This window comes from Mustelus asterias, chromosome 20 (assembly GCF_964213995.1).
Source record: "Mustelus asterias chromosome 20, sMusAst1.hap1.1, whole genome shotgun sequence".
Lineage (NCBI taxonomy): Eukaryota > Metazoa > Chordata > Chondrichthyes > Carcharhiniformes > Triakidae > Mustelus > Mustelus asterias.
Genome location: NC_135820.1, coordinates 54336997 through 54356736, shown reverse-complemented (window position 1 = coordinate 54356736; position 19740 = coordinate 54336997).

Genomic DNA, 19740 nt, shown 5'->3' with positions numbered 1-19740 from the left:
AAGCCTGGGAACACAAACAGCTGCTCCAAGAATTGGGGTTTTTAGTTCCAAGAGGTTTTACGATGTAAGATCTGAGCCTGGAATTGGAAAGAGATGCTCCCTGCGGCATTCCAGGCTCCACCTGGTATAAGGGATAATCAGCAGGTAGCAGAACCTCATCTGCCATTTGTGTGAATTCCTCAGTAACATTAACTCTTCACTGCCAGTGCTTTCCCTCCCAGGGGATTTTCACAGTAACTTCATTGCAGTGTTAATGTAAGCCTTACTTGTGACTGATAAATAAACTTTACTTTAGCCTGATCCATGGCCTCTGTATTTGAGTTGAAAACCTGGGAGGCTTCCATCGGTCTATTACTACATTCTGCGCACCTTAGCACTGTACCTCGCTAGACGATTCTGATGGGGCCCCATATTTGGCTGGAAATCCTGGCTGCAGGTCTTGTATATTATTCCACCCTTACTTTATGGGTGGCACAGTGGTTAGCACTGCTGCCTCACAACGCGAGAAACCCAGGTTCAATTCTGGCCTCAGGTGACTGTGTGGAGTTTGCACATTTTCTCCGTAAAGTTAAAGTTTATTTATTAGTCACAAGTAAGGCTTACATTAACACTGCAATGAAGTTACTGTGAAATTCCCCTAGTCGCCACAGTCCGGTGCCTGTTCGGGTCAAAGTACCTAACCAGCGCATCTTTCAGATTGTGGGAGAAAACCAGAGCACCCGGAAGAAACCCATGCAGACACGGGGAGAACGTGCAAACTCCACACAGACAGTGACCCAAGCTGGGAATCGAACCTGGGGCCCTGGCGCTGTGAAGCAGCAGTGCTAACCACTGTCCCACCATTTCCTCACATACTCCAAAGATGTGGTGGTTAGGTTGATTGGCCATGCTAAATTACCCCTTAGTGTCAGGGAGATTAGCTAGGTAAATACATGGGGTTACAGGGATAGGGCCTGGGTGGGACCATTGTCAGTGCAGGCTTGATGGGCCAAATGGCCGCCTTCTGCATTGTAGGGATTCTATTCTATGATATCTGTAGCTGAAATCGAGTAACTCAACACAAATCAGCAGTAAGGCCAGGCACCTTTCCCATTTATATAATTATGATCCACATTTTATTTGTTGAGACATTGAGGAAGCTCAATAAAAATGATCTTGAGCAATTCTTTAATATTAATGCTGCTCAAGTACATTTAATAATTACTGACAATCAGTTTTGCAGTTTCAAAAATGTATCAAAAGAGGAATTTTTCTATTGGGCCCATAATCCTAAAAAGGTGTTTTGATGTTAAGTTAAAGAATTCTGTCACTATCAAATAGAAATGTTTTAATTGGTTTAGGTAGTTCTCATTGCATCACTATTATGCATAGCTTAGTTAAAGCCCAACACCTGTGAGAAATAATTCTGGACAAGAATTTTTAAAATGTGCTCCCACTGCACTGTGAGAATATTCAGGAATACAATGGGGAACATTCATTCGAGGATGGGGATATGAACCACTTGGGAGTTGACATGGAGTCAGTTCCGAACTGCACCTGAACTGAGTCATACCCCTCCAAGAGTGCTTTATATTATTACCAGGTGCAAAGAGAAAAGAATGTTTCATTTCTGAGCCATGTCATTCATCATTTTGACAAGCATGAAATTCATTCCCCAAAAAATCAATACCTAAATAAATAAAAATAAGAATTACCTTTGCTGAGAAAGGGCATTAGTTGAAGGCCAATCAATTACTTCTAGATATCCAAGCTTTATCCATGGAGAATTGATGGATTCCTCTTCAGACTGAGAGTCTCTGATAGGTAGGAGGTGATATACGTCTCGGATTCCCATATGTCCTCGGAACAAACCAACAGTTTTAGCTCCAATGCACTGTGATATGAAGATTGGGTTATATGACTCTTTAAAGGGGCTTCTTTTTATTCTTTTATCTCCAGTTGACCCAACAATGTTCATTGGAACACAACATAAAGCCTTTAATAAATGAGGGGAGTAATATGGTGGATTATATTGCAGTTAGCAGAGTTCTAATGTACAAAGTAAATGAAATTATAGACAGTATGCACAATGCAGCTAGTTTATATATAGAGTTATGTGGGTGAAATTCCTTTCTCAATAGAAAATTTCTATTTTCCTCTGTAACGAATGGCCCGCTAACTAAATTTCATTCTCAGGAACCACACATTTAATTGCTGGAATTTCCTGTGACTTTGCAGATTGTACTTGTGAATAATAGCACACAATCTACCATTCTGTGTTTCAAAAAAAAACACCCTATTATTGTCACTGAACTAATTTGCTATGTGATATATTAAGTAAAGCTCGCTTTTAGTGGTATCTGTAATCAGCTTGCATGCATTCTAGTTAATGCTACAGAAGCAATATACAAGGTTGAAATCCAAAATACTAAAGATATACACACTATCCTCATGGTGAAAGCAACCAAGTTAGCGCTGTGGCGGTAGAACAGTTTTTTTGAGATTAAAGCTATTGATTTGCTAAGAGCCATTTTGCAGTACTTAGGTAGACAAATTCCACCTCCTATTTTTCTTGTAAAGCTTGCTAGATATTGCCTCTCCTTGACGTCAAATGTCAAGGGCCCACCAAGGAAAAGGTGGAGAATTGACTGCAAAAGTGGGTGATTTGCAGGAATCCTTTGCAATGCCAGGAAATTAACAATCTCACCAGAGCAGCAAAGGTGTTTTACCTGCCAGCACTGACCCTACATTGTATTCTCTTTATGTGTGTGACAATCCTTCATCCAATAGCATACGCTCGAGGACTATATTGTGAAGGAAGGAAATGCAATTTCCCTTACAGCATGCCTTGCATGGGCAGGCCTTCCAAACTCATCCCATCTTTCTTTTCTTGATTTTTATCCCTCAAATAGCCTGATATGCTAAATTGTGGTAAGTGCTCTGTCCAGGCTGATATGCTAAATTGTTATAAGTCCTGTAAGTACTGTTGTATGTTGGCCTTCATTGTGAGAGGTTTCGAGTACAGGAGCAGGGATGTATTGTTGCAATTATACAGGACCTTAGTGAGACCACACCTAGAGTACTGTGTGCAGTTTTGGTCTCCTTTTCTGAGGAAGGATGTTCTTGCAGTGAAGGTTTACCAGGCTGATTCCAGGGATTCCAGAACTGATGTATGAGGAGAGATTGAGTAGATTAGGATTGTTTTTGCTGGAGTTCAGACAAATGAGAGGAGATCTCATAGAGACTTATAAAATTCTAACAGGACTAGCTAAGGTAGATGCAAGGAAGATATTCCCGATGGTGGGGGAGTCCAGAATCAGGGGTCACAGTCTGAGGATTCAGGGCAGGTCATTTAGGATGGAGGTGAGGAGACATTTCTTCACCCAAACAGTGGTGAGCCTGTGGAATTCATTACCACAGGAAGTAGTTGATGCCAAAACATTGAATGTATTCAAGAGGTGGCTGGATATCGCACTTGGGGCGAATGGGATCAAAGGTTATGGGGAAAAAGCAGGATTAGGCTATTGAGTTAGATGATCAGCCATGATCATAATGAATAGCGGAGCAGGCTCGAAGGGCCAAATGGCCTCCTCCTGCTCCTATCTTCTATGTTTCTATGTTTACTCTGGACAGGCTTTGCTGCAGTATTCTTTTTCCTCTCGCAGGAAACAGTGACGAGAATTTGCCTCTCTACCCCTCATGGTTTCAGGAACCATGCGGCCGAACACCTGAATGAAGATGTAGGAGGAACAATGACAGCTGTGGGTTTGTGTACAATGTGAGACTTATCTGTATCATGGTGTATGAATACAAATTCACTAGTAAGAGAAGTGATCTTCAAGAGTTACAAAGGAACTGCACGAGAGTCACGTAACTTTATACTATCACATAATGTTCTTTCCTATGGAAAGTCTAAAGTAAGATATTGCTTAACAGGAAACGTTCAGTGTTTATCACTTCTGTTCAAACAGCCACATCCTCATTTACACCATCACAGACCTTGCCTCCTAGTGGCCAGCCTGCAGAAATTCTCACAGGTAAGGGGGTGGAGGGGGGGCGGGGGGGGGGGGGGGGGGGGGGGGGAAGGGGGGGGGGGGCGGGGGAGCACATAATTGCATCAAATTTTTCAGCATAATGTCTGAACAAGTACAGTACAGGAATCTGAGGTGATTAAGGAATTTAACAATGGGAAGCAAAACTGCAGAAGTGAATCTGTGAATCCAAAGCTTGCAGCCTCAAATCTTGGATCTTGCTCTAAAGAAAAGGATTTTGGAGGATTTTTAAAATTGCATAGAAGCACCGAATACCATCTTGGAGCTTCTGAGATCGATGGCAAGAATCAGACAAAGTCCAATACCATCCTCAATGCTAATATCTGAGAGATTCTAGACAATGCAGGAAATTGATCCCAGACACTATGAACACCTGCATAATTTCCCTGGAAAAACTACCTTTATTTTGATCAAAGGAGATGAACGGATGAGTTTGATGTTACTCAATGCGATGCTGCATGTTGCAGCAATGGTTGCAGCACTATCAAGTGGGAAGAAAGCAAACTACATGTGGCTGAATCTTAGCTTCAAATGAAAAGATTCAATTAACATTATAATTCTCAATACACTTCTACACTATTAGAACCAAGATGAATTTTAAAGTTAAATTGATGGTTAATATTAATATCCATGCGTTTGACATCAAATCATTTATTGGAAAGAAATAAAACAATTTCTGCTTGGTGTGGTGGCTTATATATTCATTTGAGGTATTTAGCCAGTTTCATGCTCTGTATAATATTTTCTTCAGTCTCTAAGAAGCCATCTGCTCATATATGTAGCAGTTTCAGTTGAAAATGTTTGAAAAAGAAAACCGTTTATTGAAAGGCAGATTGCAGAGGATTCCATTCAGTCTCTTCGGTGAAAGGATAGCACCACACAGTGGCACAACACACTGCTGCACTGTGCCATGGAATGCCAGCAACCCGCATTTCTCCATGCAACATCTTTCCTGTGTAGTCATGTGTTACTTCCTCAAAGGGAGTTCAGGAACACTGACAAACGCGAAGATCCCTCGTTCATCACTCGTTAGTCATCAGTTCACAAAGCAGACTTCAACCAGACCTTTTCACTGCAGAATTATACATGAAATGAGAAGGTCGTGAAAGGGAGGAAAAAATAAAATACACTGAGAAAACATGGATTGTAACATTGTTGGAAAATGTAAGAACTCACTAAAATCAGCACCATAATGTTTTTGGCACTATCTTTTTAGAAGTTGTAATTCCCCTCGGCCTAGATAGGTAGAGGCAATGTTAAGAAGAATTGCATTCCCCAGAATGTTTTTATAGAATCCCTACAGTGCAGAAGGAGGCCATTTGACCCATCGAGTCTGCACCGACCACAATCCCACCCAGACCCTATCCCTATAACCCCGTGCATTTACTCTTACTAGTCCCCCTGACACAATGGGACAATTTAGCGTGGCCAATCCACCTATTCCGCACATGTCTTTTTTTATTCAATCTGTACAGATTATGGAATGATGTGATCAAAGTATTTCAAATTCTGTTAGCGTGGGATAGAATGGATAGAAGCAGATTGTCACCAACAATTCAGGGACCTAGACTGAGGGGCCCATAGATACACATCACCTGTGTTCTGACTTGGAAAGGTTTATATGCCTGGCAGTATGAGGGAGATGAATTAATGTGTATAGGCTGTTAATGAGCTCAAACCACAGCTCATAAGGCACAGACTATGATCAGCTCAGGCTATTAGGCTAAGAATGTATTGATTTTCAGGCGTTGCAGGGGGTGTTGGACAGTAGAAGGAAGGATTTTGAGCACCATTTGTAGAGAATTGTTAGCTTCAGAGGCCCTCTGTCGATAGAGAATCTATGCTGGGTGTTGCATTGCTGTGTCAGTCACCAAGGAGAAAGATTATTTTATTACAAAGGCATTACATTCAGCACCTATTGTTAATGACAATGGGTGATAGTCATATTACAGTTTAGCTCCTAATTTGAATCTGCCTTATGACCTTACCGGGCCTTGCAAATGGTTTGTGCTTAGGTTCCCATTGCGTTATATAACGGTTGACCTATATAACTTGATACTGCAATACTTGTGGGTTAATTACTACATTTTTATGTTGTTAATCTTGACAATGCTTTTAAATTCAGTAATTAAGTTGTGCTAGTAATCCTAATAATGTTGTTGGCATTTTTACTTCATATAAAGATTTTCAAAATAAAAGAAATGAATGCAGCAAGAGTGCACTAATGCTAATTGTTCTTTGTAACAATTTGAAGTTTTCTAAAAGAGGCCCTGATGTTGAGATTAAGATTTTATTCTGCCACTCAACAATCTATGACATGAATAATGGGTGTTCCTAGAATGTAATGTAATACTCACCAGATTCATTGACATCTCCCAGCATCGTGGACTGTGCCATGATCCATAACTTATCCAGACTCATGGGGGTGACTGCAAGAACCCAGTTTCCAGCAGTGGATACCTAATCTAGTCGTGTTCAGAGAGTAAACTGGTTTACTGGCAGCCCAAAGAAACCTATTAGCTCTGGGGCAAATTGTCAGCAAAGTTTGAGTTAATCATAGCATTTGTAACACCAACACTGCCATGAATTTATTGTGAAGATCCCCTAGTCGCCACACTCCAGCGCTTGTCCAGGTACACTGAGGGAGAATTTAGCATGGCCAATGCACCTAACCAGTACATCTTTGGAGTGCGGGAGGAAACGGAGCACCCGGAGGAAACCCACCAAGACACAGGGAGAACATGCAAACTCCGCACAGACAGTGACCCAAGCCGGAATCGAACCTGGGTCCCTGGAGCTGTGAGGCAGCAGTGCTAACCACTGTGCCGCCGTGCTGCCCCATCCTAAGTAGGCACATGATTGCAGCTGAGTCAAAGATTAGGGACCTTATTCATGACTATCCTTGAAAAGCAGACAGATAAGTACTCTGGTCCAAGTTCCAACAATCAATGCCACTGTTAATGGAGTAATTATTAACGATAACAACCTTGTGTGGCGCAGTTCACCAGTCAAATCTCACAAGGGTCCTTGTTAAGGTTGTTGCTCATCAGCATTGATGTGAATGATGGAATCAGGGAAATAGTCCACAGGTTTGCTGATTAACACCAAGATGTATGTGAAGCCAGAACCATAGTTTGCAGGTGAATAGGCCTATGTCATAGAATCCCTGAAGTATAGCAAGAGGCCATTTGGCCCATCAAGTATGTACCCATCATGATCCCACCCAGGCCCTATTCCCATATCCGCAGTATTTACCCTGCTAATCCCCCTGATATGAAGGGGCAATTTAGCATGGCCAATCAACCTAACCCACACACCTTTGGAGTGTGGGAAGAACCTGGAGCACCCGGAGGAAACCCACGCAGACACAGAGAGAATGTGCAAACTTCACACAGACAATGACCCTGAGGCCGGAATTGAACGTGGGTCGCTGGTGCTGTGAGGCAGCAGTGCTAACCATTGTGACACCCTGCCGCCCATGTGATAGATGTGGTACGAAGCAGTAGATACATGGTACATGAAGGACAGAGTTAGAAATAATACAGAATTAAATGAGATAATAGAAAATACAAAACGGTCTAAGATAGGTTTGAAATGCGTATGTGTAAATGCATGGAATGTGGATAATGAACTGCAGACACAAAAGCCACACTGGAATATGATATGATGGCAATAGTTCAAAAAAGGGAAAGATCAAATGCTTAAAGTTCCTGAATGCAAAGCATTTGGGAAATATACAGATGAATAAAAAAGGAGGGGTAATGCTTTAGCTTAAAGAAAATATTGCATTGCTAGAAAAAGAGAACACCCTTGAAGGACCAAAGACAAAAATTATCTTACTGGAGATAAACAATAGAGGAGCAATTATACTACACTGCACAATAGTGGGAAGGATATAGAGGAGCAGATTTGCAAGGAAATTACCGAGATGTGCATGAAATATAGAGTAGTGATTCTGGGAGAATTTGATTATGATGGTGTTAAAAGCAGTGAAGGGAAGGAATTTCCAAAGTGTGCTCTGGAGAAAGTTCTTGATCAGTATGTTTCCTATCAATCAAGGAAGGAGGTATTGCTGGATCTAGTTCTGGGGAATGAAGTGGGCCAGGTGCAGAACATTACAGTGGGGGAGCATCTTGGAATAGTGATCATAGTATCAAAAGGTGTGGAATGGTTACAGAGTAGGGCAAGGAGTAAATTAAAATAAAAATACTGACCTGGGGGAGAGCCAATTTCAGTGAATTGAGCAGGGATTTGTGCCAAGTAAATTGAAGTCAAGGACTGACCAGCAGAAGCGTAATGGAACAATGTGTGGCCTTTAGAGAGGAGATGGTCTGATGCAGGATAAAGGCATTCATTAAAGGGGGGGGGGGAGCAAAGGCAACGCAAGTCAGGATTCTCTGCATGACAAAAGATTCAGAGTGTAGAAAAAGGGGATTATGTAGCAGATTTCAATTTGATAACACAAGGGAGAATATAAGAATTGCAGAGGAAAAGTATAAAAGGAAGTAAGAGGGCCATAAGGAGAGAATGATAAAAGATTGGGAATCCATAGTTCTTCTATAAATATATTAACAGTAAAAAACATTAATACTTTACATTGGTACTTATCAAGGGAGACGACATTACCAAAGCTACATTAAATGAGGAGATTGTCGAGATACTGGATGAGATAAAAATGGATGAACAGGAGGTACTAAAAAGGCTGCCACTATGTCATGAGTCATTGAAACATTTATAGCACAGAAGGAGGTCATTGCCAAGGTAGCCACCAACCACTTAAATTCCTCCATTCTCAGTTACACTGCTATGTCTGTGAGAAAGTCAGTCATACCTGGACAATAACCAGGACTAGAGGAATCAGGTCCTGGTATAGTTCCAGGTTGCAGCTGTGCACCAGGTTGAGGTAATCGTAGATCTAAAGCGAGGTAAGGAGTCTGGAAATCCTCAAATATGCATATGATAGATGTGGAACCAGGAGCTATCGAGTAGAGAGAACAGGAGTTAACTCTATCAGAGAGCAAGAAAAACAACACATGGAAGATGAGAGTAATAGGGCTGAAGACAAAATCTCAGTGCCCACTGTAAAAAGAAAAGCTGGAGATTGGAAACTTACTTTCATTGTTGATACAGCTGCAGCCTGTTTCAGAAGGAGAATGTCTCAAAAACACATTCCTTGATGCAAAACTCATGTGAAATAAGAGCTGTACAAAGTGAAGTTAATGTTAGGCTGGAGATGATGCTACATCCTATTATTTACTTAAATCCTGTTACTTACTTACGATTAGTAATGGTAAGAGGGAACAAAGTCTCCCTGATGGAAAGGAATTGGCTTAGGAAAATATGGTGAAATTCAGCCAAGTTATTTACAGTAGGGATCAGTAAGAATATATTTGACATTGAGAAAATGCTAAGAGAGCACAAAGTGGCCTGTGAGCTGACACGATGATATGACTTGTGCATGAGTAATATCAATCGGTAATTTCACCAGTTGATCAAATGCCTATTGAACTGCTTAAAAAAGACTTTTTTAAAAGCACGAAAAGACACAGACTTAAAATGACTGCCAGAAGTCATCTGATATCTGGTGTTGCAGGTTGAACAGTTTTTTTGGAAAGTTCCAGCGTGCATTACATTTCAGGTATGCCACAACATCAATGTGGAATTTTATACCTGCTGCCGATTTCCGGCACCGAGCTGACACCGCCAGAAATCCTGGAACACGCTATCAGGATAGGAACGCATGCGCGAATCCTGCGCATCGCCCCACCACGAGATTCGACCGGTTCACTGCGCTAAAAGATTAGCACAGCGGGATGGGAAAATCGCCCCCGTGAAGTGTGTATCAGATTGAGAAGTGATCCAACCAAGGTTCCTTTTATTCTGTGGTCAAACATAAGAAAACGGTGGGAATGAATACCTGTCGATTTCTTTGATTTGGTTGAAATCTATAGGAAATGAATAAATGAGTCAATTCCCATTACCGCAAAGGTCAAAACTACTGAGGTTTTGAGAAGTTGGTTTGCAATTTATGGGTTGCCAGTGATATTGGTGTCAGAAGTTAGTCCCCAATTTACATTAGAAAAGTTTGAAATATTTCTGAGTAAGAATATCTTTGAACACAATCTAGTAATCTAGTATCACAATATCATACAGCATTGAATGGTGCTGCAGAAAGTGTACGGATTGTGAGGAGGTCTTTGCAGAAGTGCGAGATGCCAGGTTAGGCAGTAATTTCCATGTTTCATTTTGATACTGGCTAGACAATTTTTTGCTATCTCACAGAATAACCCCACAGTCCACAATGTGTTGTTCATCTCATGAGTTAGTGCTTAAACACACTCCTAGAACAAGGTTCAGTTTGTTTAAGTCTGACATTAATTGCAAAGTAAGAGAAAAGCAAGACAAAGTGAAGATGAGTCATGGTACACGAGGTGTGAAACTTTGGGCGGAATTTTACAGGCATGCCCGCCCGAGTTTCGTACAATCCTGCCCAAGGCCAACGGAAGATGCCATTCTCCGAGCCTCTCCCACCTCCAGAATTGGGGCGGGCGTGTCGGTAAAATTTCGGCCTTAGTGCTCAATGCTGGTCACAAAATCATGGTGAAAAATCACCAAGGTAATAAGGAGAAATATGTGATTGGAGTTGTTGTAGAGTGTTACTGCAGTGCAGTGGTTATTGCGTACGCCTAACATGCGAGAGGTCCCTAGTTCAAGACCGGGCAGCAGAAACAGTGCCATCTCATTCTATAGTGAGGAAGGACATCTTTTGTGGGGTCAGTTTATCTCAGTTGGCTAGACATCTGGTTTGTGATGCAGAGTGATGCCAGCAGCATGGGTTCAATTCCTGTGCTGGCTGAGGTTATTTATGAAGGCCTGCCCTCTCAACCTCGTCCCTCGCCTGAGGTGTGGTGACCCTCAAGTTAAATCACCACCAGTCAGCTCCCCCGTCAAAGGAGAGAGCAGCCCATGGTCATCTGCGACTATGGCGGCTTTACCTGGAGAGACTAGATGCATTCACATATCTACTGAAGATTGGAGAAAGACTTTGTCAGTATCATGTAGAACATTTGCTTCAAAATCTGGAAATCTGACAAAGCGTGAGCAGAAAAAACTTCCTATAGTCCAAATTCCTTCTACAGCCCAAAGTGAAAATCAGAAAGAAAGTGGAAGCAAAAAAAAACAGAAATTTTGCCAGTATCACAGAATCCATCAGCAGAGATATCTTACTCTCTCTGCTCCCTGTGAGTTAGGGTCTTCGATGAAGACAAACTAAGTAATGAACCAGCCGTTAAGTGGAGTTGGTAATAAAAGTCAAAGTTCAGATTTGATACAGTCAAAGATGTGAGAACCAAGCTAATGGAAATGGAAGGAGATACCCAAACAGAAAGATAAAGAAACCCGATACGTTCATTGAAAGTATATAAGAAGGAAGAATAAATAAATTGTTATTTTCATTATTTCTTGTCAGATGATATTTTTGTTAAACACATATTAGTGTGAAGGAGAAACATTCTTTTCAACATGTAAATTATTCTGACTGTATCGGTCGTATATGTTTTGGTTGAGATTATAGTAAAAACAAGTGTGCAACTCAATCTGCTAAGTTTCCAGGTCTTGCTGATGTTGCTTTAGTCGTAATGTATTCTGAAAACTCACGCACATGTGCCATTTTACATTTTAATGTGTAGATTTTTTTTTAAGTGGGGTATATTGAAAGGTCAAAGTATTTTGTTATATTGCCCTCTCTGTTGCCCTGACTGTTGGGGAGATGTAAATAAAGTTAGTTCAATAATGGTTGCCTGTAGATGAGCATGTGAAGCGTGTGTTATTCTTACTCAGTGCAGTACACAGCACTAATAAAGGAGAGCCAGCATGGATTTGTTAAGGGCAAATTATGTTTGACTAACTTGATTGAGTTTAATGATGAGGTGACGGAGAGGATCAGGGCATTGCAGTTCTTACAGACTTTCAAAAGGCTGATGATTAAATATCGCACGAGGCTTCTTAACTTGAAGCTTGTGGAATAAAAAGTGCAGAAGTAGCATGGATTCATAATTCACTCAGTGAAACAAAGTGTTGTCGTGAATGGCTGTTTGCAGACTGGGGAAATGGAGCTCCCCAGGGTTCAGTACTTCTGTATCTGACACATGTTAATAACTTGGACTTAAGGAGGTGCAGGGCACAATTTGGAGATAGCATGAAACTTGGAAGTTCAGTAAACAGTAAGGAATATAGTAATGCTTGTCAAGAGGACAAAGACATAGTCAGGCACATGAGAGATTAAACTCAGTGCGAAAAAGTGCAAGATGATCTATTTGGTAGAATGAATAAGAAGAGATAATGCATGCTAAAGGATACTATTTTGTATGGGGGTGCAAGAAAAGATAGACCTTGGGATCTTTGTGTCTAAATCTTTGAAGATGGCAGAAATTAATAAAATAAAGCTTATGAGGTTCTGAACCTCTACAGACCATGTGGCGTAGGTACACCCACATGGTAGTGAAGGTGTTCCATGATTTTGACCCAGTGACAGAATGGTGATATAATTCCAAGTCAGGACGGTGAATGACTTGAAGGGAAACTTTCAGGGGGTGATGCTTCCACATGCTTCTCCCCCTGTTTTCTCAACAGAAGTGGCAGGTTTGAAGGGTGTTGCCTGAGAGGCCTTGGCAAGTTGCTGCAGAGTATGGTTTGGGTGGTATACTGCAGCCGTGCATCACTGGTGGTGGGAGCGAAAGTTTAAGGTAGTGGAGGGGGTTCCAATCAAGTGGGTAGTTTTGTCCTAAATAGTGTCAAGCTTCTTGAGTGAATCATGGAGTGAATTGGATTGGCTAAAGACTAGCATTCATAATAGTGAGGACTTCAAGAGGATGCTGAGATGGATCATGCACTTGGCATTTTTGATTTAAGATGGTTCCTTTGTGTTTTACATTCATACTGTGTTTCACATTATTGTGGGAAGGGATATTCAAGGAACACCTCTTTCCATTAATTATTTAATTGTTTGTCACCTTCATGACTAGATGTGGCAGAACTTTGATCTGATCCATTGGTTGTGGGATGGCTTAGCTCTGTCTATAGTATGCTACCTCTACTGTTTAGCATGCAAGTCATCCTCTGCTGTAGCTTCAGCAGTTGACACTGGTGTATTAGGTACTCCAGGTGCTTCTCCAGGCATGCACTTCCATCCTCCTCATTAGACCAGGGTTGGCGCCCTGCTTTGATGGTAATGCTAAAAGGAGGGACGTACCAGCCCATCAGGATTGCAGTGGAATATGTTGCAATTGACATTGATGATACACAGTACCCCATTTATTCCAAGGTTTGACTAGTTCTTTTCTGAATCTATGCATTTAGCATGGTGGCAATGCTGTACAACACCATGGCTTGGGTGTTCAATATGAAGTCTCCACAAGGACTTTGCAGTGGTTACTGCTGCCAATAATGTCATAGAAATATACGGTCTGTACTCTCTCTGCCTGTTGCAAACAGCCGAAGGGACATGATATGATCCATCAGTCGTTGCAATGTACCTAGTACCTGCACTGGAATTCATATACCGCATTATTCATTTCTGTAACCATACTCAACCAGCCTGTGCATGCAAATCTCGGAACGTAGTGCACAATATTAGATGTTATTCCATGATTAGTCAACACTTGCTAAATAATTCTGAATGGTTCTCAGTGTAATTCTTAGCACAATGTAAGATTATCAATTGGGTTCATAAAATGGCTCACTCAGCCTTATTAGAAACTACATCTATTCATCGAGGGATTGAGTTTAGGAGTCCGGGGATAATGATGCAGCTATATAAGACCTTCGTCAGACCCCACTTGGAGTACTGTGCTCAGTTCTGGTCGCCTCATTACAGGAAGGATGTGGAAATGATTGAAAGGGTGCAGAGGAGATTTACAAGGATGTTGCCTGGATTGAGTGGCATGCCTTATGAGGATAGGCTGAGGGAGCTTGGTCTTTTCTCCTTGGAGAGACGCAGGATGAGAGGAGACCTAATAGAGGTGTATAAGATGTTGAGAGGCATAGATCGAGTGGACTCTCGGAGGCTTTTTCCCAGGGTGGAAATGTCTGCTACGAGAGGACACAGGTTTAAGGTGCTGGGGGGGTAGGTACAGGGGAGATGTTAGGGGTAAGTTTTTCACACAAAGGGTGGTGGGCGAGTGGAATCGGCTGCCGTCAGTGGTGGTGGAGGCAAACTCAATAGGGTCTTTTAAGAGACTCCTGGATGAGTACATGGAGCTTAGTAGGATGGAGGGTTATAGGTAGGTCTAGAAGGTAGGGATGTGTTTGGCACAACTTGTGGGCCAAAGGGCCTGTTTGTGCTGTAGTTTTTCTATGTACTATGTTCTCTACGTAGCACCCTGTTCTCTGCAAGCAGGACAAGCATTGTGGCTTTTTCAATTAAAAAAAGCATGGAGGCAACTTTTCCCTGGTGCATTTCCCATGGCAACGCCTCAACCAATTGGAGTCCACTTGCCAATTAATCAGTACCCTTTTAGTACTGCTGCCTCACAGCAGCAGGGACCCGGGTTCAATTCCAGCCTCAGATAACTGTCTGTGCGAAGTTTGCACGTTCTCCTTGTGTCTGCGTGGGTTTTCTCCGGGTGCTCCGGTTCCTCCCACACTCCACAGTTGTGCAGCTTAGGTTGATTGGCCACGCTAAATTGACCCTTAGTGTCAGGGGGACCAGCAGGGGTAAATATGCGGCGTTACGGGATAGGGCCTGGGTGGGATTGTTGTCGGTGCAGGCTCGATGGGCCGAATGGCCTCCTTCTGCACTGCAGGTATTCTATGATTCTTAGAAATTCGGTAGTCTTGCGCCTGTCCTGATGAGTGCGAGATGAAAAGTGTGGATGGCATGTCTCTTTTCTTCAGCAATACTCAAGCTGTGTTCTGTCAAGAGATTAATGAAAAGTGTTAAGAATTACGGATTCTCCTTGAGGCTGCCCTTCTGAGGCCAGTGATAGGATTCTATTTGATATTTCAATGCTGCAGGTGTTCCAGAGCGCAGTTGTGGTTTCTATCCACAAGATGGGGCACCCTGGTGAGATCAGAAACCAGTGAGCATTTTACTGCTATGAGTGACTATTGAGGTGGTTTGTCAGGTTATTATGGCATAAACATCAGATACTTCAGAGCAATCAAAGGAAAATAATTTTGCTCAATAAGTAATGCCAAGGTCAGATTTTTTATGAGGTATTGGAATGTCATAAGACTCCAGGGTAACTCATTTTTAGCTGACTTGCAGAAGGCTTTTGGCCTATACTGTCCCTTGGCCTTGTGACTCCTTATCCCTATAACCTCCTCCAGCCTTAAAACTCCCTGAGTATTTAGTATTCCTCAAATTCTAGCCTCTTGTGCATTCCAGATTTTAATTGCTCCATTGTTAACAGTCTTGCTTTCAGCTGTCTAGGCTCTAAGCTTTGGAATTTTCTCCTGAGACCTGTCTGCCTCATCACCACTCTCTCCTAAAAATTTACTTCTTTGACCAAGTTTGTAGCCATCAATCCAAGAATCTTCTTACATAGCTCAGTGTCTAATTTTGTTTGAAAATGCCTGGTGAAGTGGTGTGGGACATTTTTCTACGTTAAAGGCACTATATTAATTTAAATGGGTGTTAAGAAGAAGAAATTGGAAGCTAAGGAAATCAAAGCTTAGATTTTATCCACATGTCTTCATAAACTATCAGTGTAAGCAGAGATGGGAGATGCACCGACCCTTAGCTATGCATCTCAGTCCTTATTTCAGCAGAGCTAGGACGTGAGTTGACTGTGTGGTGAGCCATTATGTTTTATTCTTTGAAGGGGTGTCAGTGTCAGAATTTGTCTAACTGACCTTGAATCAAGTGGTTTGCTTGACCATATCAGAGGAAACTTAAGAGTGGTTTTCTGAGGTCACCTGTAGATCGGATCAGGTAAGGTTGGCAGATTTCCTTCATGAAAGATTTTTTTAAATGACTAATTTTAAATTCCAGTATTTTAAAATTATTTATTGTGTTTAAATTCCACCAGCTGCAATGGTGAGATTTGAACCCATGTCCCCAGATTACTGGCCTACACCATTACACTACCATTTGTACCTTTATTTGTGCGTTCCCACTTGGTGCTTAGTGAATAGCTCAGCATAAGCCCTCGTACTCACTAGGCCAGGTATCAGGAGCAGTGATGCACTGAATTAAAGGCCCAATGTATTCACACAGCTTTAATTTAAAATCCCTGAGCCTTCCTAGCAAGCTGAAATCTTTGAAACACTCTCTATTGTACTGAAACCCCTTGTTCTCTGTCAATTTCAAAGTGCATAGCTTTGAAATGAGCTTCCATTGACAGCTTAATGAATTTCTACTCAATCCCCAGGCAGTTGTGTTTATTTACATTTCCCTTCACACTTGAATGCATCTTATGTACCTTCATTGTTCCTAACCACAATGTTTACATAGACTCTAAGCCTGAATAACAGCTGTGGTTTCTTCAAAGGGAATAAGTGGTCTACAAAAGAGGAAGTTAAATCAATTATTCCCTTTGAGTGGGGTGTCTGGGACGGGCCGAGGGGGGTGCATTTCCTGCTGGAGAGGTGGGTGAATGTTGGGAGGGCTGGTGAATGGGCCATCATACCCTCTCATTGTATTATAATTAGTGGGTTAGAATAATTAGTGGGTTGCCACCCACCATGGGTGGGAACTTAATTGTGGCGGGGGGGGATGGGTTGGGTGAATCCTGACAGCTTTCACGCCCAGCGAGAAGCCTGATTTTTGGCTGACGCCCTATTTATCAGAGCATCGCAATTCCTGCCAGCTGTCTAATGGGGTAGGTGAAACCCCACCAACTGTCTGCCCCACTACTGTGTCTACGTTAACAACTGGGTGTCTTGGAGAGGAAGTGTGTGGTGTCCATCAGCATGTTTCAGACCCTCCGCGACCGGTTGGCACAGCGGGGTGGTGAGGGGTGGGATGCATCATCACCTCTAAGAATGATGTTTTGGTTTAGTTAAGTTTCCTTTAATGGAGCAGCACGGTGACATAATGTTTAGCACTGCTGCCTCACAGCTCCAGGGACCTGGGTTCGATTCTGGCCTTCAGTGACTGTCTGTATGGAGTTTGCACATTCTCCCCATGTCTGTGTGGGTTTCCTCCCACAGTCCAAAAGATGTGCTGGTTAGGTGCATTGACCATGCCAAAGTTCTCCCTTGGTGTAAAGGCGCCGGAGTGTGGCAACCCGGGGATTTTCACAGTAACTTCATTGCAGTGTTAATGTAAGCCTACTTGCGACACCAATGAATAAATTATGTTTTGTTGTCGTTAGAGTGCCCCACCAGAGGTTGTCATTCCTTCTCGTTAGTTTAATTAACTTCTGGGAGACTGGATCTTGGTAGGTAGGAGGCCAACAAATGCGATGTTGCTTCTGAAAATAGACCAAGTATTAGGGAAAGGATTTGTGTCCATTTTCATACTCCTTCTTCTGGTATCCATTTAACAATACACTACCACCTACTGAGGCTAAGACTTCTTCACGACAGTGTACTGAGCTTTCAAAGAAGAACAAAGAACAAAGAAATTCGATAAATACATTTCACTGGTAGCTGTACATATCCAACTGGAAAAGTAATTGGCTCTTTGATAACATTCTGTCTTGTCTTTAGTTTTAGCAGTTTTTGTCTTGAGTCGTAGACATTTAAATTATAAATTTGTTCTGCCCAGCACGATCATGTATATTTCCAAACTGTTACGTTTATGAAAGCATTTGAAATGCCAATTCTTCCCCAAGTTCTGGAAATTTCTCACCTGTTTTGAGCTCTGTGAAGTTAATTCATGCCATTGTCGTAATGACATCCAAAGAAATGTCAAACATTATGCAGCCCGATTTATTCAGAATGGAGAGATTAGAGAGAAACAAAACAGTAGCGACTGCTGTGAATTACTTTATTTCTTATCTGTGCTCCCAGATTCTTCATAATTAAGATTGAATTAAAAGCAAAAGCTGCGGTGTCATGGAGCCTCACCTGCTGAGAGCACAGGCTGAGAAATAACACGCGTGTGCATCCTTTGCTATGAGGGAAAACTTACCTCAACATGACATACAACAATGCAGACACAACTCCATCTTCAATCTGTCCGAAACAACTTGCCTCATGCCGATTGTACAACCGACGCACGGATAGCATTGTGAAAGGAATGGGTGGCACAGTGGCACAGTGGTTAGCACTGCTGCCTCACAGCGCCAGGGACCTGGGTTCGATTCCCGGCTTGGGTCACTGTCCGTGCAGAGTCTGCACATTCTCCCTGTGTCTGCCTGGGTTTCCTCCTGTGCTTTGGTTTCTTCCCACAGTCCGAAAGATGTTCTGGTTAGGTGCATTAGCCAGTGTGGCGACTAGGGGATTTTCACAGTAACTTCATAATATAAGCCTATTTGTGAGACTAACATATAAACTTTCAATGTCTCCAATTTAAATTCTCGAGCTGATATTGAACATTGATGCTAAAGCAACAGAGCATTTAAAAATTCTCAGACAATATCACTGCAGATTATTAAGTATTAAAGAAGAATTCTTCATCGCCCACTACATTGCAGCTTTAATGGAATAACATTTCAGAAAATAACTGAGCAATCAGAAAGCATGTTAGTAGGTTTGGAAATAAATGGAGTTCTAAGCCTGTGATATTTCAATAGTGATAAACTTTTGAGTATGGAAAAGATTTCAATATTTTGATTTGCTCTGTAAATTGGCACCACTGGCAAGATTTGTAGTATCAATTAATTTTTTAAAAATATTTAATTCAGTTAAAGTAGCTAAATTTTAATGGACAAGTTTGATAATTTATTGATACAGAATAACTGCCGGGTAATGTACTTCAATGAACAGACTAAGCAACTTTCTGATTTTTAGTAGCACATATATCAAGAGGCTGATTTGTCAGTCTTTCAGTGTAGAAAGAAGAGCAGCTTAGCTTGTGATGTGAAAAGATTTCATGCGTCATTTACTTTCGAGAAGCACAAACATTACGGCACAAGACATTGTAAAAATAAATCCTACTTTTCTCATTTGTTTTGCTTGCATTTGCAAATTTTATCACAAGATACAAACACGATCCTGCAAGCGTCGGTGCTCAGCAGAATTATTTTGGGGCTGGAAAACTGCTAGCTTGTGATCTGCATGAGACTTCCCTGTCACTGAAGTGTGGCTCCAGATCAACTTCACTGTCCATAACGTCAAAGTCAATGTGAGATAGTGAAGAACGTGACCAATTACAAAAGAACAGACTGTCTTCTTTCCAGTCAAACATAACTCGCCTAGAAACAAAAGAACAAATTACCTTTATAAAATATCCTTCATGACCATCTAGTGTGCAAGTGGTAATATGACAACGGACAGATAACTTGTGTCAGACTTTGATTGAAGGATACAGCTTTGCCAGGGTATCAGGAGAACTCTCTTGTTCTTCAAATAGTGCTGTGTGTTGTGTCTTTACAATGATATAAAAAATACTAATCAGTCATAAGGTATTGTATAAACGCATTGTGGGTTAATTTATTGAGACTAGACACATAGAATCCATACAGTGCAGAAGGAGGCCATTCGGCCCATCGAGCCTGCACCGACAACCAGGCCCTATCCACGTAACCCCATGTATTTACCCTACCACTCCCCCTGACACTAAGGGGCAATTTAGCATGGCCTAACCTGCACACCTTTGGAC